Below are 22,014 nucleotides of genomic sequence, written 5' to 3'. Positions count from 1 at the left end.
GAGGAAATGGCATTCTTAGGCTTTATGCATTGAGCAAGGTGGAACAAACTCCTGTTGTGAAGCACTATTTTGTTGGGCGGGGAGAGAATCATTTTCCATACTAACATCATCATGAGCCACCCATAGTGATTCGAGCTCTTGTTTCCTTTTGAGAAACTCATATGTAATTTTCTTGTGATCGGCTGAGAGAGATTCATGATGACGGGATAGATCCTTGAATTAACTAAAGAGGCGAATGCTCATTTGTCAAAAATTGTTTTTTCTCCATCTCCTTAACCAACATGTTCTTCCTTAACAAGAGTTCTTTGCTGTTTATCCATAGAGTCCTACTGTTTAGATGCAATTTTAGCAAGTTTAGCATGGCTGGTTTTTTCATCAATTTCCTTAGAGAGACAACCATCACTCAAGTTAGCATGAGATTTTCAAGAAGATACCTTTGAGACTCTCTCCATGAACTAGTATGGAGAAGCTTCGTCGTCCTTATCATCATTGTCGAATAAGGAACTTGACACAAGTGCAGAAGCGCAGACAATACAATCCATGCCGCGGTCAGAATCATTTGTAGAGGATTCTTCTTCGGGGGCATCAGACTCAGAAACTTCTTCTTCAGAATCCATCTCTTTTCCAATATGACTTGTGAGAAGTCATTTTCCTATATGAGTTTGACTTCAAGGAAGATTTCATGGAAGAACTCTCTTTCTTCTTGGAATTCTACTTTTTATTCTTAACTTCATCAAAATCTTAGCTCTTGCCATTGCTGCTTTTCCTGCTCTTACTGCCCATGTTGAACGTGCCAGCATCCCTAGCTTCAGTTTCCCTTAGAGGACAACCAACGATCAAATGACCGAAGATTCTGCACTTGAACTAGGAATTGTCACTTGAGAACTATGAGCTTGAGGAAGAATTTGAGTAATTCTTTGAATTCTTCGTCTAGAAGTGAATCTTATTTTTAAAATGATTGAAGTGTTTCATGATTGGTGCACGGTATTTGCCAGTTCTTTCAAGATTGTCAGAATTTCCATCAGTGTTTTTCTCTCATTTCGGGAAAGAATCAACAACAACATTGAGAAAATGGCTTTTCGATAGCTAGGACAATACAATTCTCTCTTTTCCTCTTATTGCAACTCATGGGTATTAAGTGTTGGGGAACGCAGAAATTTCAAAAAATTTCCTACGATCACGCAAGATCTATCTATATGATGCATAGCAACGGGGGGAGAGTGTATCCACGTACCCTCATAGACCGAAAGCGGAAGCGTTAAGCAACGTGGTTGATGTAGTCGAACGTCTTCGCGATCCAACCGATCAAGTACCAAACGCACGACACATCCGCGATCTGCACACGTTCAGCTCGGTGACGTCCCTCGAATTCTAGATCCAGCTAAGGACGAGGGAGAGTTCCGTCAGCACGACAGCATGGCGATGGTGATGATGAAGTTACCAGCGCAGGGCTTCGCCTAAGCACTACGACGATATGACCGAGGTGGAAATCTATGAAGGGGCACCACACACGGCTAAAAGATCAACTTGATCAACTTGTGTGTCTTTGGGGTGCCCCTGCCCCCCATATATAAAGGAGGGAGGGAGAGAGTCCGCCCCCCTAGGGGCGCGCCAAGTGTATGGAGTCCTACTAAGACTTCCAAGTCCTAGTAGGAATCCTTTCCCTTTTAGGAGTAGGAGAGAAGGAAAGAGAGAGGGAGTAGGAAAGGGCAAGGGGGGCGCCGCCCCCTTCCCCTAGTCCAATTCGGACCCATGGGGGGGACCACCTTCCCTTGGCCTGCCTCTTCTACTTCCCCTATGGCCCAATAAGGCCCATTACTTCTCCTGGTGAATTCCCGTAACTTCCCGGTACTCCGAAAAATACCCGAATCACTCGGAACCTTTCCGATGTCTGAATATAGCCTTCCAATATATCGATCTTTACGTCTCGACCATTTCGAAACTCCTCGTCACGTCTGTGATCTCATCCGGGACTCCGAACAAACTTCGGTCATCAAAACACATAACTCATAATACATATCGTCATCGAACGTTAAGCGTGCGGACCCTACGGGTTCGAGAACTATGTAGACATGATCGAGACACATCTCTGATTAATAAACAATAGCGGAACCTGGATGCTCATATTGTCTCCTACATATTCTATGAAGATCTTTATCGGTCAAACCCCATAATAACATACGTTGTTCCCTTTGCCATCGGTATGTTACTTGCCAGAGATTCGATCGTCGGTATCATCATACCTAGTTCAATCTCGTTACCAGCACGTCTCTTTACTCGTTCCATAATACTCCATCCCGCAACTAACTCATTAGTTACAATGCTTGCAAGGCTTACAGTGATGAGCATTATGGAGAGAGCCCAAAGATACCTCTCTGAAACACGGAGTGACAAATCCTAATCTTGATCTATGCCAACCCAACAAACACCTTCGGAGACACCTGTAGAGCACCTTTATAATCACCCTTTTACGTTGTGACGTTTGGTAGCACACAAAGTGTTCCTCCGGTATTCGGGAGTTGCACAATCTCATAGTCTGAGGAACATGTATAAGTCATGAAGAAAGCAGTAGCAATGAAACTGTAACGGTCATAATGCTAAGCTAACAGATGGGTCATGTCCATCACATCATTCTCCTAATGATGTGATCCCGTTCATCAAATGACAACACATGTCTATGGCTAGGTAACATAACCATCTTTGATGAACGAGCTTGTCAAGTAGAGGCATACTAGGGACACTTTGTTTTGTCTATGTATTCACACATGTACTAAGTTTCCGGTTAATACAATTCTAGCATGAATAATAAACATTTATCATGAAATAAGGAAATAAATAATAACTTTATTATTGCCACGAGGGCATATTTCTTCAGTCTCCCACTTGCACTAGAGTCAATAGTCTAGTTCACATCCTCATGTGATTTTAACACCAATAGTTCACATATGTATGTGGTTAACATCCATAGTTCACATCGCCATGTGACCAATACCCAAAGGGTTCACTAGAGTCAATAATCTAGTTCACATCGCTATGTGATTAACACCCAAAGAGTATTAATGTGTGATCATGTTTTGTTTGTGAGAGAAGTTTAGTCAATGGGTCTGTCACATTCAGAGCCGTGTGTATTTTGCAAATATTCTATGTTTACAATGCTCTGCATGGAGCTACTCTAGATAATAGCTCCCACTATCAATATGTATCCAGATTGAGACTTAGAGTCATCTGGATCAGTGTAAAAGCTTGCATCGACGTAACTCTTTACGACAAACTCTTTATCACTTCCATTACCGAGAAACATTCCCTTAGTCCTCACTAAGGATAATTTTGACCGCTGTCCAGTGATCTACTTCTAGATCACTATTGTACCCCCTTGCCAAACTCATGGCAAGGTACATAATAGGTTTGGTACACAACATAACATACTTTATAGAACCTATGACTGTGGCATAGGGAATGACTTTCATTCTTTCTATCTTCTGCAATGGTCGGGCTTTGAGTCTTACTCAACTTTACACCTTGTAATACAGACAAGAACTCCTTCTTTGACTGATCCATTTTGAACTCTTTCAAAAACTTGTCAAGGTATTTACTCATTGAAAAAATCTTATCAAGCGTCTTGATCTATCTGTATAGATCTTGATGCCCAATATGTAAGCAACTTCACTGAGGTCTTTCATTGAAAAATTCTTATTCAAGTATCCCTTTATGCTATCCAGAAATTCTATATCATTTCCAATCAACAATATGTCATCCACATATAATATTAGAAATGCTATAGAGCTCTCACTCACTTTCTTGTAAATACAGGCTTCTCCAAAAGTCTGTATACAACCATATGCTTTGATCACACTATCAAAGCGTTTATTCCAACTCCGAGAGGCTTGCACAAGTCCATAAATGGATCGCTGGAGCTTGCACACTTTGTTAGCACCCTTTGGATCGACAAAACCTTCTGGTTGCATCATATACAACTCATCTTCCATAAATTCATTCAGGAATGCAGTTTTGGCATCCATCTGCCAAATTTCATAATCATAAAATGCGGCAATTGCTAACATGATTTGGACAGACTTAAGCATCGCTACGGGTGAGAAAGTCTCATCATAGTCAATTCCTTGAACTTGTCGAAAACCTTTCGCAACAAGTCGAGCTTTGTAAACAGTAACATTACTGTTTGCGTCGGTCTTCTTCTTAAAGATCCATTTATTTTCTATGGCTTGCCGATCATCGGGCAAGTCCATCAAAGTCCATACTTTGTTTTCATACATGGATCTCATCTCAGATTTCATGGCCTCAAGCCATTTCGCGGAATCTGGGCTCATCATCACTTCCTCATAGTTTGTAGGTTCATCATGGTCTAGTAACATGACTTCTAGAATAGGATTACCGTACCACTCTGGTGCGGATCTTACTCTGGAAGATCTATGAGCTAGGTTCAGTAGTAACTTGATCTGAAGCTTCATGATCATCATCATTAGCTTCCTCACTAATTGGTGTAGGAATCACGGGAACTGATTTCTATGATGAACTACTTTCCAATAAGGGAGAAGGTACAATTACCTCATCAAGTTCTACTTTCCTCCCACTCACTTCTTTCGAGAGAAACTCCTTCTCTAGAAAGGATCCATTCTTAGCAACAATCTTGCCTTCGGATCTGTGATAGAAGGTGTACCCAACCGTTTCCTTGGGGTATCCGATGAAGACACATTTCTCCGGTTTGGGTTCGAGCTTATCAGGTTGAAAATTTTTCACATAAGCATCGCAGCCCCAAACTTTAAGAATCGACAACTTTGGTTTCTTGCCAAACCACGGTTCATAAGGCGTTGTCTCAACGGATTTGATGGTGCCCTATTTAAAGTGAATGCAGCTGTCTCTAATGCATAATCCCAAACCGATAGTGGTAAATCGGCAAGAGACATCATAGATTGCACCATATCTAATAAAGTGTAGTTACGATGTTCGGACACACCATTACACCGTGGTGTTCCAGGTGGCGTGAGCTGTGAAACTATTCCACATTGTTTTAAATGAAGGCCAAACTCGTAACTCAAATATTCAGCTCTACGATTAGATCGTAGAAACTTTATTTGCTTGTTACGATGATTCTCCACTTCACTCTAAATTCTTTGAACTTTTCTAATGTTTCGGACTTGTGTTTCATTAAGTAGATATACCCATATCTGCTCAAATCATCTGTGAAGGTTAGAAAATAACGATACCCGCCACGAGCCTCAACACTCATTGGACCACATACATCGATATGTATTATTTCCAATAAGTCAGTAGCTCATTCCATTGTTCCGGAGAATGGATTTTTAGTCATCTTGCCCATAAGGCACGGTTCGCAAGAATCAAATGATTCATAATCAAGTGATTCCAAAAGTCCATCTTTATGGAGTTTCCTCATGCGCTTTACACCGATATGACCCAAACGGCAGTGCCACAAATAAGTTGCACTATCATTATCAACTTTGCATCTTTTGGCATCAATATTATTAATATGTGTATTACCACGATCGAGATTCAATAAACCATCAACATTGGGTGTATGACCATAGAAGGTTTTATTCATGTAAACAGAATAACAATTATTCTCTGTCTTAAATGAATAACCGTATTGCAATAAACATGATCTAATCATATTCATGCTTTAACACAAACACCAAATAATATTTATTTAGGTTCAACACTAATCTTGAAAGTATAGGGAGTGTGCGATGATGATCATATCAATCTTGGAACCACTTCCAACATACATCGTCACTTCATCCTTAACTAGTCTCTATTTATTCTGTAACTCCTATTTCGAGTTACTAATCATAGTAACTAAACAAGTATCGAATACCCAGGGGCTACTATGAACACTAGCAAGGTACACATCAATAACCTGTATATCAAATATACCTTTGTTCACTTTGCCATCCCTCTTTTGCAACAAATATTTGGGGTAGTTCCGCTTCTAGTGACCATTTCCTTTGCAGCAGAAGCACTTAATTTCAGGCTTAGGTCTAGCTTTGGACTTCTTCACGGGAGTGACAACCTGCTTTCCATTCTTCTTGAAGTTCCCTTTCTTTCCCTTTGCCCTTTACTTGAAACTAGTGGTCTTGTTAATCAACACTTGATACTTTTCTTGATTTCTACCTTCATCGATTTCAGCATCACGAAGAGCTCGGGAATCGTTTTTGTCATCCCTTGCATACCATAGTTCATCATGAAGTTCCAGTAACTTGGTGATGGCGACTAGAGAACTCTGTCAATTACTATCTTATCTGGAAGATTAACTACCACTTGATTCAAGTGATTGTAGTACCCAGACATTCTGAGCACATGCTCACTAGCTGAGCAATTCTCCTCCATCTTTTAGGCGAAGTACTTGTCAGAGGTCCCATACCTCTTGACACGGGCATGAGTCTGAAATACTAATTTCAGCTCTTGGAACATCTCATATGCTCCATGGCGTTCAAAATGTTTTTGAAGTCCCGGTTCTAAGCCTTAAAGTATGGTGCACTAAACTATCAAGTAGTCATCATATTGATCTAGCCAAACGTTCATAACGTCTGCATCTACTCTTGCAACAGGTCTGTCACTTAGCGGTGCATCAAGGACATAATTCTTTTGTGCAGCAATGAGGATAAACCTCAGATTACGGACCCAGTCCGCATCATTGCTACTATCATCTTTCAACTTAGTTTTCTCTAGTAACATATAAAAAACATAGGGAAGCTACAACGCGAGCTATTGGTCCACAACATAATTTGCAAAATAATATCAGGACTAAGTTCATGATAAATTAAAGTTCAATTAATCATATTACTTAAGAACTCCCACTTAGATAGACATCCCTCTAGTCATCTAAATGATCACGTGATCCAAATCAACTAAACCATGTCTGATCATCACGTGAGATGGAGTAGTTTTCAATGGTGAACATCTCTATGTTGATCATATATACTATATGATTCATGCTCGACCTTTTGGTCTCCAGTGTTCCGAGGCCATATCTGCATATGCTAGGCTCGTCAAGTTTAACCCGAGTATTCTGCGTGTGCGAAACTGGCTTGCACCCGTTGTATGTGAATGTAGAGCCTATCACACCCGATCATCACGTGGTGTCTCAGCACGAAGAACTGTCGCAATGGTGCATACTCAGGGAGAACACTTATACCTTGAAATTTAGTAAGGGATCATCTTATAATGCTACCGCCGTATTAAGCAAAATAAGATGCATAAAAGATAAACATCACATGCAATCAAAATATGTGACATGATATGGCCATCATCATCTTGCGCTTATGATCTCCATCACCGAAGCATCGTCATGACCTCCATCGTCACCGGTGCGACACCTTGATCTCCATCGTAGCATCGTTGTCGTCTCACCAACTATTGTTATTACAACTATCGGTACCGCTTAGTGATAAAGTATAACAATTACATGGCGATTGTATTGCATACAATAAAGCGACAACCATATGGCTCCTGCCAGTTGCAGATAACTTTGTTACAAAACATGATAATCTCATAGAACAATTTATATCACATCATGCCTTGACCATATCACACACAACAAGCCCTGCAAAAACAAGTTAGACGTCCTCTACTTTGTTGTTGCAAGTTTTACGTGACTGCTACGGGCTTCTAGCAAGAACTGCTCTTACCTACGTATCAAAACCACAACGATTTTTTGTCAAGTGTGCTGTTTTAACCTTCAACAAGGACCGACCGTAGTCAAATTCTATTCAACTAAAGTTGGAGAAACAGACACCCGCCAGCCACCTTTGTGCAAAAGCACGTCGGTAGAACCAGTCTCATGAACACGGTCATGTAATGTCGGTTCGGGCTGCTTCATCCAACAATACTGCCAAATCAAAGTAAGACGTTGGTGGTAAGCAGTATGACTATTATCGCCCACAACTCTTTGTGTTCTACTCGTGCATATAATATCAACGCATAGACCTGGATCTGATACCATTGTTGGGGGACGCAGAAATTTCAAAAAATTTCCTACGATGACACAAGATCTATCTAGGTGATGCATAGCAACGGGAGGGGGCGGGAGTGTGTCCACGTACCCTCATAGACAGAAAGCGGAAGCGTTAAGCAACGTGGTTGATGTAGTCGAACATCTTCGCAATCCAACCGATCAAGTACTAAACGCACGGCACCTCCGTGATCTGCACACGTTCAGCTCGGTGACGTCCCTCGAACTCTAGATCCAGCTGAGGCCGAGGGAGAGTTCTGTCAGCATGACGATGTGGTGACGGTGATGATGAAGTTACTGGCGCATGGCTTCGCCTAAGCACTATGACGATATGACCGAGGTGGAAATCTGTGGAGGGGGGCACCGCACACGGCTAAAAGATCAACTTGATCAACTTGTGTGTCTTCAGGGTGCCCCCTGCCCCTGTATATAAAGGAGGGAGGGAGAAAGGCCGCCCCCTAGGGGCGCGCCGAGTGTATGGAGGTCCTTTCCCTTTTAGGAGTAGGAGAGAAGGAAAGAGAGAGGGAGTAGGAAAGGGCAGGGGGCGCCGCCCCCTTCCCCTAGTCCAATTCTAACCCATGGGGGGGGGTGCCACCCCCCTTGGCCTGCCTCTTCTACTTCCCATATGGCCCAATAAGGCCCATTACTTCTCCCGGTGAATTCCCGTAACTTCCTGGTACTCCAAAAAATACCCGAATCACTCGGAACCTTTCCAATGTCCGAATATAGCCTTCCAATATATCTCTCTTTACGTCTTGACCATTTCGAGACTCCACGTCACATTTGTGATCTCATCCAGGACTCCGAACAAACTTCGTTCATCAAAACACATAACTCATATTACATATCGTCATCGAACGTTAAGCGTGCGGACCCTACGGGTTCGAGAACTATGTAGACATGATCGAGACACATCTCTGATCAATAACCAATATAGGAACCTGGATGCTCATATGGGCTCCTACATATTCTACGAAGATCTTTATCGTCCAAACCGCATAACAACATACGTTGTTCCCTTTGTCATCGGTATCTTACTTGCCCGAGATTTGATGGTCGATATCATCATACCTAGTTCAATCTCGTTACTGGCACGTCTCTTTTCTCGTTCCGTAATACTTCATTCCGCAACTAACTCATTAGTTAGAATGCTTGCAAGGCTTATAGTGATGAGCATTACCAAGAGAGCCCAGAGATACCTCTCCGAAACACGGAGTGACAAATCCTAATCTCGATCTATGCCAACCCAACAAACACCTTCGGAGAAACCTATAGAGCACCTTTATAATCACCCTTTTACGTTGTGACGTTTGGTAGCACACAATGTGTTCCTACGGTATTTGGGAGTTGCATAATCTCATAGTCTGAGGAACATGTATAAACCATGAAGAAAGCAGTAGCAATGAAACTGCAACGATCATAATGTTAAGCTAACGTATGGGTCATTGTCGGTGTCAAAACCGGTGGATCTCAGGTAGGGGGTCCCGAACTGTGCGTCTAAGGTCGATGGTAATAGGAGGCGGGGGACACGATGTTTACCCAGGTTTGTGCCCTCTCTATGGAGGGAATACCCTACTTCCTGCTTGATTGATCTTGATGAATATGAGTATTACAAGAGTTGATCTATGATGACCCACAAGTGTAGGGGATCTATCGTAGTCCTTTCGATAAGTAAGAGTGTCGAACCCAACGAGGAGCAGAAGGAAATGATAAGCGGTTTTCAGTAAGGTTTTCTCTGCAAGCACTGAAATTGTAGGTGATAGATAGTTTTGTGATAAGATAAATAGTAACGAGTAACAAGTAAACAAAGTGAATAAAGTGCAGCAAGGTGGCCCAATCCTTTATGTAGCAAAGGATAAGCCTGGACAATTTCTAATAATGAGAAAGGAGCTCCCGAGGACACATGGGAATTATCGTCAAGCTAGTTTTCATCACGCTCATATGATTCGCGTTCGGTACTTTGATAATTTGAATGTGGGTGGACCAGTGCTTGGGTACTGCCCTTACTTGGATAAGCATCCCACTTATGATTAACCCCTATTGCAAGCTTCCACAACTACAAAAGAAGTATTAAGGTAAACCTAACCACAACATTAAACATATGGATCCAAATAAGCCCCTAACGAAGCAACACATAAACTAGGGTTTAAGCTTCTGTCACTCTAGCAACCCATCATCTACTTATTACTTCCCTATGCCTTCCTCTAGGCCCAAATAATGGTGAAGTATCATGTAGTCGACGTTCACATAACACCACTATAGGAAAAGACAACATACATCTCATCAAAATATCGAACGAATACCAAATTCACATGACTACTAATAGCAAGACTTCACCCATGTCCTCAGGAACAAACGTAACTACTCACAAAGCATATTCATGTTCATAATCAGAGGAGTAATAATATGCATAAAGGATCTGAACATATGATCACTACAAAAAAAATACACTTCTGTGATGATACGTGTTTGTCACAGTAGGTCGCGTTTTTTGTCATGCATTTACATTCATGACAAATTTATAACAGAATCAAGATAGTCATACATGTGCTGTCATAGAAGTGTTCCATGACATTACCAAAATTATCATCACGGAAGTGTCCACTTCCATGACGATAAATCGCGCGTCACAGAAGTGCTTTCGTCAAGGGTGACCGACACGTGGCATCCACCGTAACGGAACGCCGTTAAGCTATCGGGTCGTATTTTGGATCCGATAACCCATTGACAGCCACGACCAATGCTGATTTTCCACGTGTAAAATTCTCATTGGCTGACGGATCCACGTGTCAGCTCCGCGTTGGCACAGGTGTCACTCATCCAACGGTTGAGATGGGCCTATGATATGTTGACACGTGGACCGGCCCAAAAGTGGCCCACAAAGTTTAAATGGGCCGGCCCAACCGAAGGCCCATAAGATTTAGCGAACCATAATGGGCCGGCCCAGCTAAAGGCCCACAAAATTTAGCGGACCATAATAGGCCGGCCCAGCTAAAGGCCCACAAGATTTTGCGGACCACAATGGGCCGGCCCAGCTAAAGGCCCACAAGATTCTGCAGACCATAATGGGCCGGCCCAGCTAAAGGCCCAACATTCTCTGTCAAATTGGCCCGTCAACAGCCTGGTATAAACTTGTCATCAATGCGGCCCATGGTCACTTCTAGCCCATTAACAGTCCGCTAAGTAACTGGGCCGAATTACGTCCCGGTGTATTTCTGGCCTGTTAAAGGTCCGGCTTCATTTGGGCCCATTTACAGGCCATCAAAACTTTCGGCCCATAAACGACCGTGAAGGATTTGGATCATATTCGGCCATGTCTGTCATTCGGCCTGTTAGAGGCCCACTATAGATTTGGGCCACTTTCGGCCTGTTGTCATTTTCGGCCTGTTAACGCCGGACGTAAACCATGGGCCATATGTGGCCCACGTCATATCGGGCCCATTAACGGCCCATATAAAAATGACGATAATCTAGCCCGACCGAAGTTCCGTCCTGTTAAAGGCCCGTGTATTAGGTCGGCGCATTTACGGACCGTCCGAATTTCGGCCTGTTAGATATCCGCACCGTAAATGGGCCACCATTTCGGCCTGCGAAGTCCAGTGGGTTATTTGGCACAATCAGGGCCCAATCTCACTTTCGGTCTATTAAAGGCCCATGTTTTTTACGGGCTCGAGATATTTACACCTGTAAACGATCTATTTTTACTGAGGGCCCAAATTATGTTTAGGCCTGTTAAAGGCCCACTATGGGCACATGCCTACCAGAAAAATTTGAAAGCTTATGCTAATTTAAGCCCAGATATTTTTAGTGGGCTACATGCCAATTTTGGCCCGTAATCGTTTTTAGCCCAATTGGAATGGGCCCGACGAATGTTGGCATGTTGGGCTCCTACGAAGCTTTCGGCCGAATACATTACTAAGATAAACCTACACTATACAAAAATAGCGTCGTAATTACTGCAGCCTGTGGTAGCATCATAAATGTTGTATCACAACAAAATAAATTCCAATCATACAACAAAAGGCCTGTTGGCATAAAGTTTACAGTCCTTCCAGATAAAAGCACCATCAGATGTATAGAAGCACATATCATTTGACCTGAGTGCTAATGTTTCAGGCTGAAGAATCTGATGGAGCAGCACGATCTCCACCTTTTTTCTGCCATTGCTCTTCAACAACGAAGCGAATGTCTGATAGTCTGGTTTCAAAACCATTCATATCTTGATGACATTTCTCAACCACTATTCTTGTTTCCGAAACAACGTCCATTAGGGATTGGACTTGTGTCTGGAGCACAGATATATCACTCTGTCTAGCAGGAATATTTTGTTCAGTAGGCGATTTGGACGAGGTTACCTTGACAACCAACCCAGAATTACACAGGAAGGTGCTTTTTGCACTGTCAGTGGAGAGATACCGACACACTGCAACAAGAGGTGTCATTGTGCCTGTAGTAGCCTCGTCACCTTCAGGTGGTTGTGGCTGTTCAATCATTTGTTCCATAGCTTCCTGAAAGTTTGAACTTGTAGATTAGTGTACCAGATAAGTTAGTAATGAGACAAAAACAAACAAAGTAGGCTAAACGTTTATACATAACTTATTTTGGTGAACTACTGTAATACACTAGCATGTATTGTAGTGCCAACTACATAATAAAATCACTTTCGGAACATATGTCCATGTAGCTTGCCTACTGTATTGTTTATTTCCTCACATTCGTTGACATCTAAGGATAAAGAGACATGGTTTAAAGTAGGATGAACATAGTATGACATCATTCATATCATGGGCAAACATATATAAAACAAACAGGCTATTTTATCATTGTGTGCGCACGTGAACATAACAACTAGATTACAGATCAAGACCAAAAGAATATCCTTCATCTCTTTTAAACCATGTAAGGTGAAATGATACGTTAAGACAACTGTGTTTAAAAGTGAACAGAGTAATTGACATTGACTGCAAACCAAGTAGTTAAATGAACACATCACAGTACCAATCAGTTCAAGGCAGGAGGAGTAAGGACTTACAACAGCGGCTTGAGCTGGTGTGCTCATGCCCTTCATCTTGCTGGTGTGGCAATGCTTGAAGATTTGCACTGCATTCGGTTCAGGTTCTTTTTGGCCCGCACGGGCTTTCCTATGTATTTGGAACAAGTCAATATAGATACGATAATATGGCACAAAAAGAAGAAGGAAGTAGCAGCTATTTACAAGAGCCTCGCAGTGTGCAATATAGCTACGGGATCCTGTTGTCTGTTGGAATTTCACTTTAGAACGGTTGGTTTTGTTCTTCAAACAGTTAGCCTAGAAGAAGATACACTTGTAAGGCACATACATAAATACAAGTTCAATATGTGGTCTGATCAAATACATATAGCCTACCTGATACTTTGGATCAGACCAGTGTTTAAAGAGGGCTGTCGAGTCTTCACCTGTAATATATTCCACTGGAGATGTTTGGGCGATTTCATTGTTAGCCTTGCCTTCAAAGTGATATTTTCTAAGGTGGTACCGATACTGTCGCAGAGCAGACTAAAAAACATGAGTGCATGCTTGTTTAGTTACATCATCTTTCAGATCCAAATTGAACCTCATCTATTGAAAAAAGAATGTGAGTCTTATTAGGAGGAAGCTAGAAAGTATGGGACAGAGCAAGACAATATTACTAATTGCGATGAATAACATTACTTACGGATAAATAGTCAAGGAAGGTGTTAAACTGGGTATTGTATTTCTCATTCCTATACTGGATCCACGTTGGGAGGATACGCGCATGACACCTAATGGCAACGGCTTCCTCTGATACTAACTTGGCTGACTCTGTAGCATCACGTGGCCTTTTTAAACCTGCCTCAAAATGGATCTCCATTCTTCCTCCTTTAGATTTTGTTAATCTGTCAAGCATTATCCCTGATGTCTGTTTCCGCTTGCGCCGTGGTGCTAGTTCAACAACGAATATGGAAAGTGTTAGTGTACATCAAACTGTGAGAGTACATATAAAGGAGCATGCAACTGCAACTTGACTCGGTCAGGTACCGTCTTGGTGTTGATGCTCATGAGGTTCATCTGATCTTCCCAAGTCTTGTTGTGTCAGCAGTGCTTCAGAAGTAGTGTTAGGTGTGAAGGTAGCTTGGGAACTGGCCAGTTCTGGAGCAAACAAACGAGTAACTGGTTGAGATGCTCGTATAGTTGAAGCGGATGCTGCAGCTGGTGGAGCAGGTGATACTGTGTTTGTAGATTTAGCCGGTGGACTTGGACCTTCTACTGCACTATAATTACCAACAGAATCTCGACGGCAGAACCTTTTCCGTTTCACCCGACGAGTAACAGCACTCCCTACTATATTATTTTCCTTGCTCTTTTTTGACTTTGCCATGTCAAGCTGTACCCACAACACAAAAGAATAAAATCACTCTTCAGAACTCATTGATGCATGATACACACAAGCAATACTTTGATGTAAGACAACCGTATGAGGATGGAATATGTAAGAAAAACAGGACGACATGACATATTCACAGCTACGATGTGCAAACTAAGCAGAAGGATTTTCAAGAAAATAGAAGTAATGCAAGCTAGACACCATATGAAAGATGCAACCAATATTACTCTGCCAAGTTAAAAGTGTCTTGTCATAAGTGGCAATTCGAAAAATTAGAAGCAGTACAATGTAGAAATCTATGCAAGATGCAACCACTATCAAACTGCCATGTTAAAAGCGTCCAATCATGAGTTACTGATGCGGGATACACAACAGCAGTACTTTGATGTAAGAACATGGTATGATAGATAGATGCAGCGTATTCTAGACACAGAAAGCCATGTCATATGCACATGTATAACGTATAAACTCAGCAGGTGCAATTTAATCAAAATAGAAGAAATACAGGCTAGACAACATATGCAACATGAAACCAATTATCACACTGTCAACTTAGAGCAAGCACTTGCGATGGTGGAGTGCGGGAGATGAACTCATCATGTAGACTTGGGACTTCAACTTCATTAGCAGTAGCAGTGGCAAATCTAGAGAGTCTCTGTTTGCGTCGGTGTGGAGTACCACCAGCATCCCCTAACTTACTCTTTTCCTTCCTATTTTCTGATATTGCCTTATGAAGTCAAAACCACAAGAAGATGAATAAAATTAGCTCTGCATAACTGGTTGATGCATGATATAGACGAACACTACTTTGATGTAAGGCAAGCGCAGGATAGGAGGATGGAATATATACAAAAAAAGACAGCATTTCATATTCACATGTACGATAGGAGGATGGAATATGTATGAAAAAACAGTAAGCGGAAGGCATTTCAACAAAATTAGAAGAAATGAAAGCTAGGCACCATATGAACATGCAACCAATATCACTCTATCAGGTAAAAAGTGTCTCGTCGTAAGTGCCATTTCAAGAAATTAGAAGCAGTACAAGCTAGAAGACAATGCAAGATGCAACCTACATCACAGTCCCAAGTTAAATGTGTCTTATGGGTAAGTGATCGTTGCAGGTATAAGTTGTAAGCTACGTAGATGCAATTCTACATAATCAGAAGCAATACAAACTAGACATCATACAGAAAACGCAACCACGTATAACAGTTCCAAGTAAGAGCAAGCACCTATGATGGTGGAGTAGGGGAGATGTGCTCATCATGTACACGTATATTCTAGAAACAGGAACACGTGTCATATTCACAGGCATTATGTGTAAAGTAAGCAGATGCAATTCAAGTTAGAAGCAATACAAGCTAGACATCATATGCAACATGCAACCACATATAATAGTGTCAAGTTAGAGCAAGCACCTGTGATGGTGGAGTAGGGGAGATGTGCTCATCATCTACACAGCTACGTTGACTGTCCAGCCTTGTGTTGTCTTGCGAATCTTGTTGGGAGGATGGCAGAGTAGAATCTTTAGAGACCCCCTGTTTGAGTTGCTCCGAAGGACCACCATCATCCACTCCCGGACTAATTTCCTTCAGCTGTAATGATTTTGCATTGTGAAGTCAAACCGATAAGAAAAAGGAATAAAATTCGCTCTTCAGAACTCATTCATGCATGATACTGATGAACACTACTCGGATGAAAGGCAAACACATGATGCGAGGATGGAATATGTACGAAAAAATGAACGGCTTGACATATTCACACCTATGATGTGGTAACTAAGCAGAAGGCACTTCAATAAATTAGAAACACTGCAAGACACCATATGGAAGGTGCAATCAATATCACTCTGCCAAGTTAAAACTGTCTCGTCATAGGAGGCGTTCATCAAACTAGAAGCAATACATGCTAGAAATCATATTCGAGACGCAAACCAATATCACACTGCCAACTTAAAGGTGTCCGATCATAAGTGACTGATGCAGGATACACAAGAAGAGTAGTTTCATGTAAGTACATGGTGTGATAGACAAATATAGTATGTACGAAAAATAGGAAAGCGTGTCATATTCACATGTATCATGTTTAAGCGAAGCAGATGCAGTTTACACTAATTAGGAGCAATATGAGCTAGACACCATATGCAACATGCAACCAGATATCACACTGCCAAGTTAGAGCAAGCACCTTGGATGGTGGAGTAGGGGAGCGGAGACTTGGACCATGTAATGCACTATCAGTACAAGGAGAATTGGTACAGATGCTCCGTTTACGTTGCTGCAGAGGACCACCATCATCGCCTTCCTTACTCTTTTCCTTCCTCTTTCTTGATTTTGCCTTGTCAAGTCAAACCCACAAGAAAAAGGAATAAAATTTGCTCTTCAAAACTTATTGATACATGATACTGACGAACACTACTTTCATGTAAGGCAACCGCATGATAGGAGGATGGATTATGTATGAAAAACAGGATGGCGTGACATATTGACATGTATGATGTATAAAGTGTAAACTAAGCACAAGGTGCTTGAACTTGTTAGAATCGATGCAAGCTAGAAACCATATGAAAGATGAAACCAATATCACTCTGCCAAATTAAAAGGGTGCCCTCACAAATGTATTTGACCAAATTAGAAGCAATACATGGCAACAGGCTAGAAATAATATGCAATATGCAACGAATAAAGGTGACTCATCGTAAGTGATTGATGCAGGATACAGAAGAGAGGTAGTTTCATGTAAGAACAAGGTTAACACATAGATGTAGTGTGTACCAAAAATAGGAAGGCATGTCATATTCACAGGTATAGTGTGTAAACTAAGCAGATGCAATTTACCCTAATTAGAAGCATTACAAGCTAGGCACCGTATGCAACATGCAACCACATATCACACTGCGAAGTTGGAGCAAGCACCTATGATGGTGGTGTAGGGGAAGTGTTGTCTTCAGGTATAGAGCAACATTCAATATCTTCATAGGCTTGCTGTTTCTTGAGAATCATGTGGAGAGGATGAAATTGCATTCTTTATAAGAGTATTGCGTCTCATATTAACCCACGCGCGTGACTGTCTCATCATAAGCGATAGACGCAGGATACACAAGAACAGTAGTTTGATGTAAGAACATGGTGTGATAGGCAGACGAAGTATGTACCAAAAACAGGAAGGCGTGTCATATTCACATGTATAATGTGTAAGCTAAGGAGATGCAATTTAACAAATTAGGAGCATTGATGAGGGATACACAAGAAAAGCAGTTTGATGTAAGAACATGGTTAATAGAAAGACGTAGTATGTACCAAAAACAGGAAGGCATGTCATATTCACAGGTATAATGTGTTAACTAAGCAGATGCAATTTACCCTAATTAGAAGCATTACAAGGTAGACACCATATGCAACATGCAACCACATATCACACTGCCAAGTAAGAGCAAGCACCTGCGATGGTGGTGTGGGGGAATTGCGGTGATCAACTAGAGAGCTACGTTGACTATCTTCATTTAGCCTTGCTGTTTCTTGAGAATCATGTGGGGAGGATGACACTGCACTCTTTAAATGGTAGGGCGTCTCACAGTAACCCACCCGGGTGACTGTCTCATCATAAGTGATTGACGAGGGATACAAAAGAGCATTAGGCCAACTCCACCGTGCGACCCCAAACGGACGTCCGTTTTGTCCGGATTCTGTCTGTTTGGGTAGAGATTTGGGGTCGTGTCCGGGGCTGTCCTGGGATGCGGTGGCCGTGCGCCCAGCGCGCGGCCGCATCCATTTGCCCCATCCTGTCTGTCAGGGCCAAAAATGCCCTAATTTCATCAAAACTAGTTTGCGACCCAAATATTTGTCTGAAAATTAAAATAGTTTTACAACCAAATCGAAATTGTCTTGACTGAACATAAAATAGTTTACATCTATTGGTTGCCAATGTGATCCCAGACATGCTCAACCAAGTCGTTTTGAAGATTCAAATGAGTGTGCCAATCACGCATCTCACGGTGGAATTGGGCAAATTGTTCAAATGTGGCCGGGTCTTGGTGCAGGGGCTCAATATTTTCACCTTGATAATCAAATCTTTGGTCGAAGATACTCTCATCACGCTCGTCCTCGATGATCATGTTGTGCATGATCACACAAGTATTCATCACCTCCCAAAGCTTCCTTTCATCCCATGATAGTGCAGGGTTTCGAACGATACCCCACCGGGATTGAAGCACACCAAAAGCACATTCCACATCCTTTCTAACACTCTCTTGCATTTGGGCAAATCTCTTTCTTTTCTCACCTTGGGGTTTCGAGATTGTCTTCACAAAAGTTGACCACTGAGGATATATACCATCTGCTAGGTAGTATCCCTTGTTGTAATGGTGGCCGTTGATCTTAAAGTTGACAGGTGGGGAGTGGCCTTCTGCAAGCCTCGCGAAGACTGGAGAATGCTGCAACACGTTGATATCATTGTGAGAACCTGCCATGCCGAAGAAAGAATGCCATATCCAAAGATCTTGCGATGCCACCGCTTCTAATATGACAGTGCACCCATTAACATGCCCCTTGTACTAGCCCTGCCAAGCAAATGGACAGTTCTTCCACTCCCAATGCATACAATCTATGCTGCCAAGCATGCCTGGAAAGTCTCTAGCTGCGTTGGTCTCCAACAATCTCTCTGTATCAGCGGCAGTTGGCTGCCTCAAGTACTCTGGGCCAAACACCTCGATCACAGCCTGGCAAAACTTGTACATTGACATCAGACATGTTGTCTCACTCATACGCACATACTCATCCACCAGATCGCCTGGAATTCCATATGTCAGCATGCGGATGGCCGTGGTGCATTTCTGGTAAGAGGAGAATCCAAGCTTGCCAAGGGCATCCATCTTGCACTCGAAGTATGGGTCATGGGCAACCACTCCCTCTCGGATACGATTGAACACATGCCTTCTCATACGAAAACGACGACAAAATTTATCCGGCTTGAAGAGCGGGGTGTTGGCAAAGTAATCGACATAGAGCAGGGCGTGGCCTCTCTCCCTGTTGCGGTTCAGGTTGGGAGCACGGCCAGGGAGTGACCCCCTGTACCGAGGAAGCTGCCGTTGAATATGGTCGTGAACGACTAGTGCAGCCACCACAAGATCTTCATCATCCGACGATGAATCGTCCGATGAACAAAGGAAATGATGGAAGAAAAACTCGTCTCCACTTTCCATACCTTTGTTGGCAAAAAGGTCGAACACCTTGCAGTCGTGGTGGCGAAGAGGCCGCGATGATCACCTCGACGCAGCAGGGGTGGTTGTCGGCCGGCTACTGGCCGCTTTGGAGCTCTCGTCGGAATCTGCCTCGGCCGTCGTGGTACGTCGCACTCGTGTCTCCTCCGCCACCGGCAAGGACGGCGACGACCAAACCTCCCCGATAGACGACCAAAACTACAGCGAAAGCGCGGGTGTGGTGGCGGCCATGTCGAGACATGGTTTGGTATGGACGGCGGGGGGCTGTGCGGTGAGGAGGCGGCCGGAGAATAGCGGCGACACCGCCGGCGGGGCAGGGCGGGGAGAGAGGGTGAAGCGTTGGGAGCGGAGGGACTGCTAGTGTCCCCGACAGGCGGGCCACGGGGGGACAAGGGCGTGTGTTGCGACCGTTCGCGCGCGTCCGTTTCACCCCAAACCGAGCGCAAGTTTAGGTCGGGGATGGGTCGAAAACAGACGGAATCCGGACAATTGTCCGTTTGAGGCCGTGCGCTGGGCCGCCTCTTTTGTCCCTTTTACCCCAAACGGACAGAGCCGGACATGATAGGGTCGCGCGATGGAGTTGGCCTTAGTTTGATGTACGAACATGGTTAATAGACATATGTAGTATGTATCAAAAACAGGAAGGCATGTCATTATCAAAGGTATAATGTGTAAAGTAAGCAGATGTAATTTAACCAAATTGGAAGCAATACAAGCTAGACACCATATGCAACATGCAACCACATTTGACAGCGCGAAGTTAAAGCAAGCACCTGGGATGGTTGTGTGTGGCAATTGAGATCATCAACTGCAGAGCTACGTTTACTGTCTCCAACTGCTGACACTGCACCCATTAGAGCACTGAAACGCTTAGTGCTTATCTTCGAATTACACTGGAGCGACTTCTTTCTTTTCTTTTCTGCATTCATCAACACTCCATCAGAGTCTAAAATACCCATGCATAAAAAAACAATAGTGTGAGTATGGGTGAAGTGTGTGCACAATTAGTACAGTGTAAAGGTAGCAGATAGCATTTCGGTGAGAAATAAATGAGGGGAGACATATGATAGCTCTACAACATGCATGGCACACTCAATTACTACAGGACTCTATGAAAATAACAGTCGACTGAAAGCAAATAGGTCAGTCCATTTTTTCTGCACTGTCAGATGTACAAAGAACGGGCAGATCGCCTTCATCTACCTCCAGCCAGTCAGTGTTGACGATCTTCCTCGAAACGCCAGCGACCACCGGCCCAGTATTCCTCCCCTGCCTACACCCTCCCCTTGACCTCACTGCACCGCCGTGCTTGGCACCGCCCCCCGGCCATCCATTCAAGCCCCGCCGACCTCCAGATCGGGCGCAAGCAGCTCCTGCACCCCACACCCCTATGATAGGCACCGATGCGCCGCTTCCCTGGGGAACAGGCAGACTAGGTGCTCCGTGCGCCTAAGCGGGTGCTGCTTCTTTTAATTGCGGTTCGACTGACCCTGAATTGAAATCCAGGCGGGCTACTGAACTCTAGCAAAGGTGAAATAGTAAAAGGGAGGAAACCTTGTGCATTTAGTATCACGATGACGATGCAGTAAGAAGCGCTCAACTAGTTTCTTTCGTGGGATGAATACGGTGTGAGCGGAGACGTAAGATTTGCACGAATAAGGGAAGAGGAGTACCTCTTTCTGCTGGCAGTGCTGTGTCCTCCTTCTATTTTTCCAACGATCTTGTTGTTCGCCGGAAACCAGAAGTTGTGGAGGACGGTGCAGCCTTGGACGAACCCATGGCCAAGTTGTTGAGTGTGGTGTGGTGGCCATCTGTCGGCGGCGGGGAAGCAGATCTGAGGCGGCGAACGACGGCGTAGCGGGAACAGCTCCAGTGAAATCCCCTGAATTCACAGAACTACAGCTGCTTGAGTTCTACTATTCCCCTGGAAATCACATACCACATACCGAACGCCATGAACTTGTGCCCTCAGCACCGATGTCCATCTCGCGGTTTTCCTCCTCTCTCCACACCGCCACCTTTGCGATGTGCTACCTACCAGACAATCTGGTACTAAACCTTCGACTCCCATTTCTCAAGAATCTTTCACTTGTGCGGGTTCGTATATCAGAGGCCTCATTGCACAGCATCATCCACTCCAGTTGCCCTGCGCTGGAGTGCTTGGTGCTTGTTTTCACAGTTAGAATCGGTTGTCTCCAAATAAAGTTGCCTAACCTTGTAAGAATTGGAATTTCTTTTGACGGAAGGCAGCTCATCATCCAAGATGCCCCTTCACTTCAAAGCTTGATCCTTGATTCTAGTTATTCACCATTCCAAATAACCGTCCTCTCTGCGCCTAAACTGGAGACCTTGGGTGTAATACATGATCTCTGTGCTCATTTCAATATGGTGTTTGGCTCCACAGTTCTTCAGGTACTTTATAT

The 22,014-nt window shown here is 43.3% G+C and overlaps 1 pseudogene; it reads right to left on the bottom strand.

The window, feature by feature from the left end:
• Positions 1 to 18,472: 18,472 nt before the first annotated feature.
• Positions 18,473 to 19,408, bottom strand: LOC119292396 (annotated as a pseudogene).
• Positions 19,409 to 22,014: the final 2,606 nt, after the last annotated feature.

This window comes from Triticum dicoccoides, chromosome 4B, assembly GCF_002162155.2.
Source record: "Triticum dicoccoides isolate Atlit2015 ecotype Zavitan chromosome 4B, WEW_v2.0, whole genome shotgun sequence".
NCBI lineage: Eukaryota > Viridiplantae > Streptophyta > Magnoliopsida > Poales > Poaceae > Triticum > Triticum dicoccoides.
This window is presented reverse-complemented; position numbering and strand designations above follow the sequence as displayed.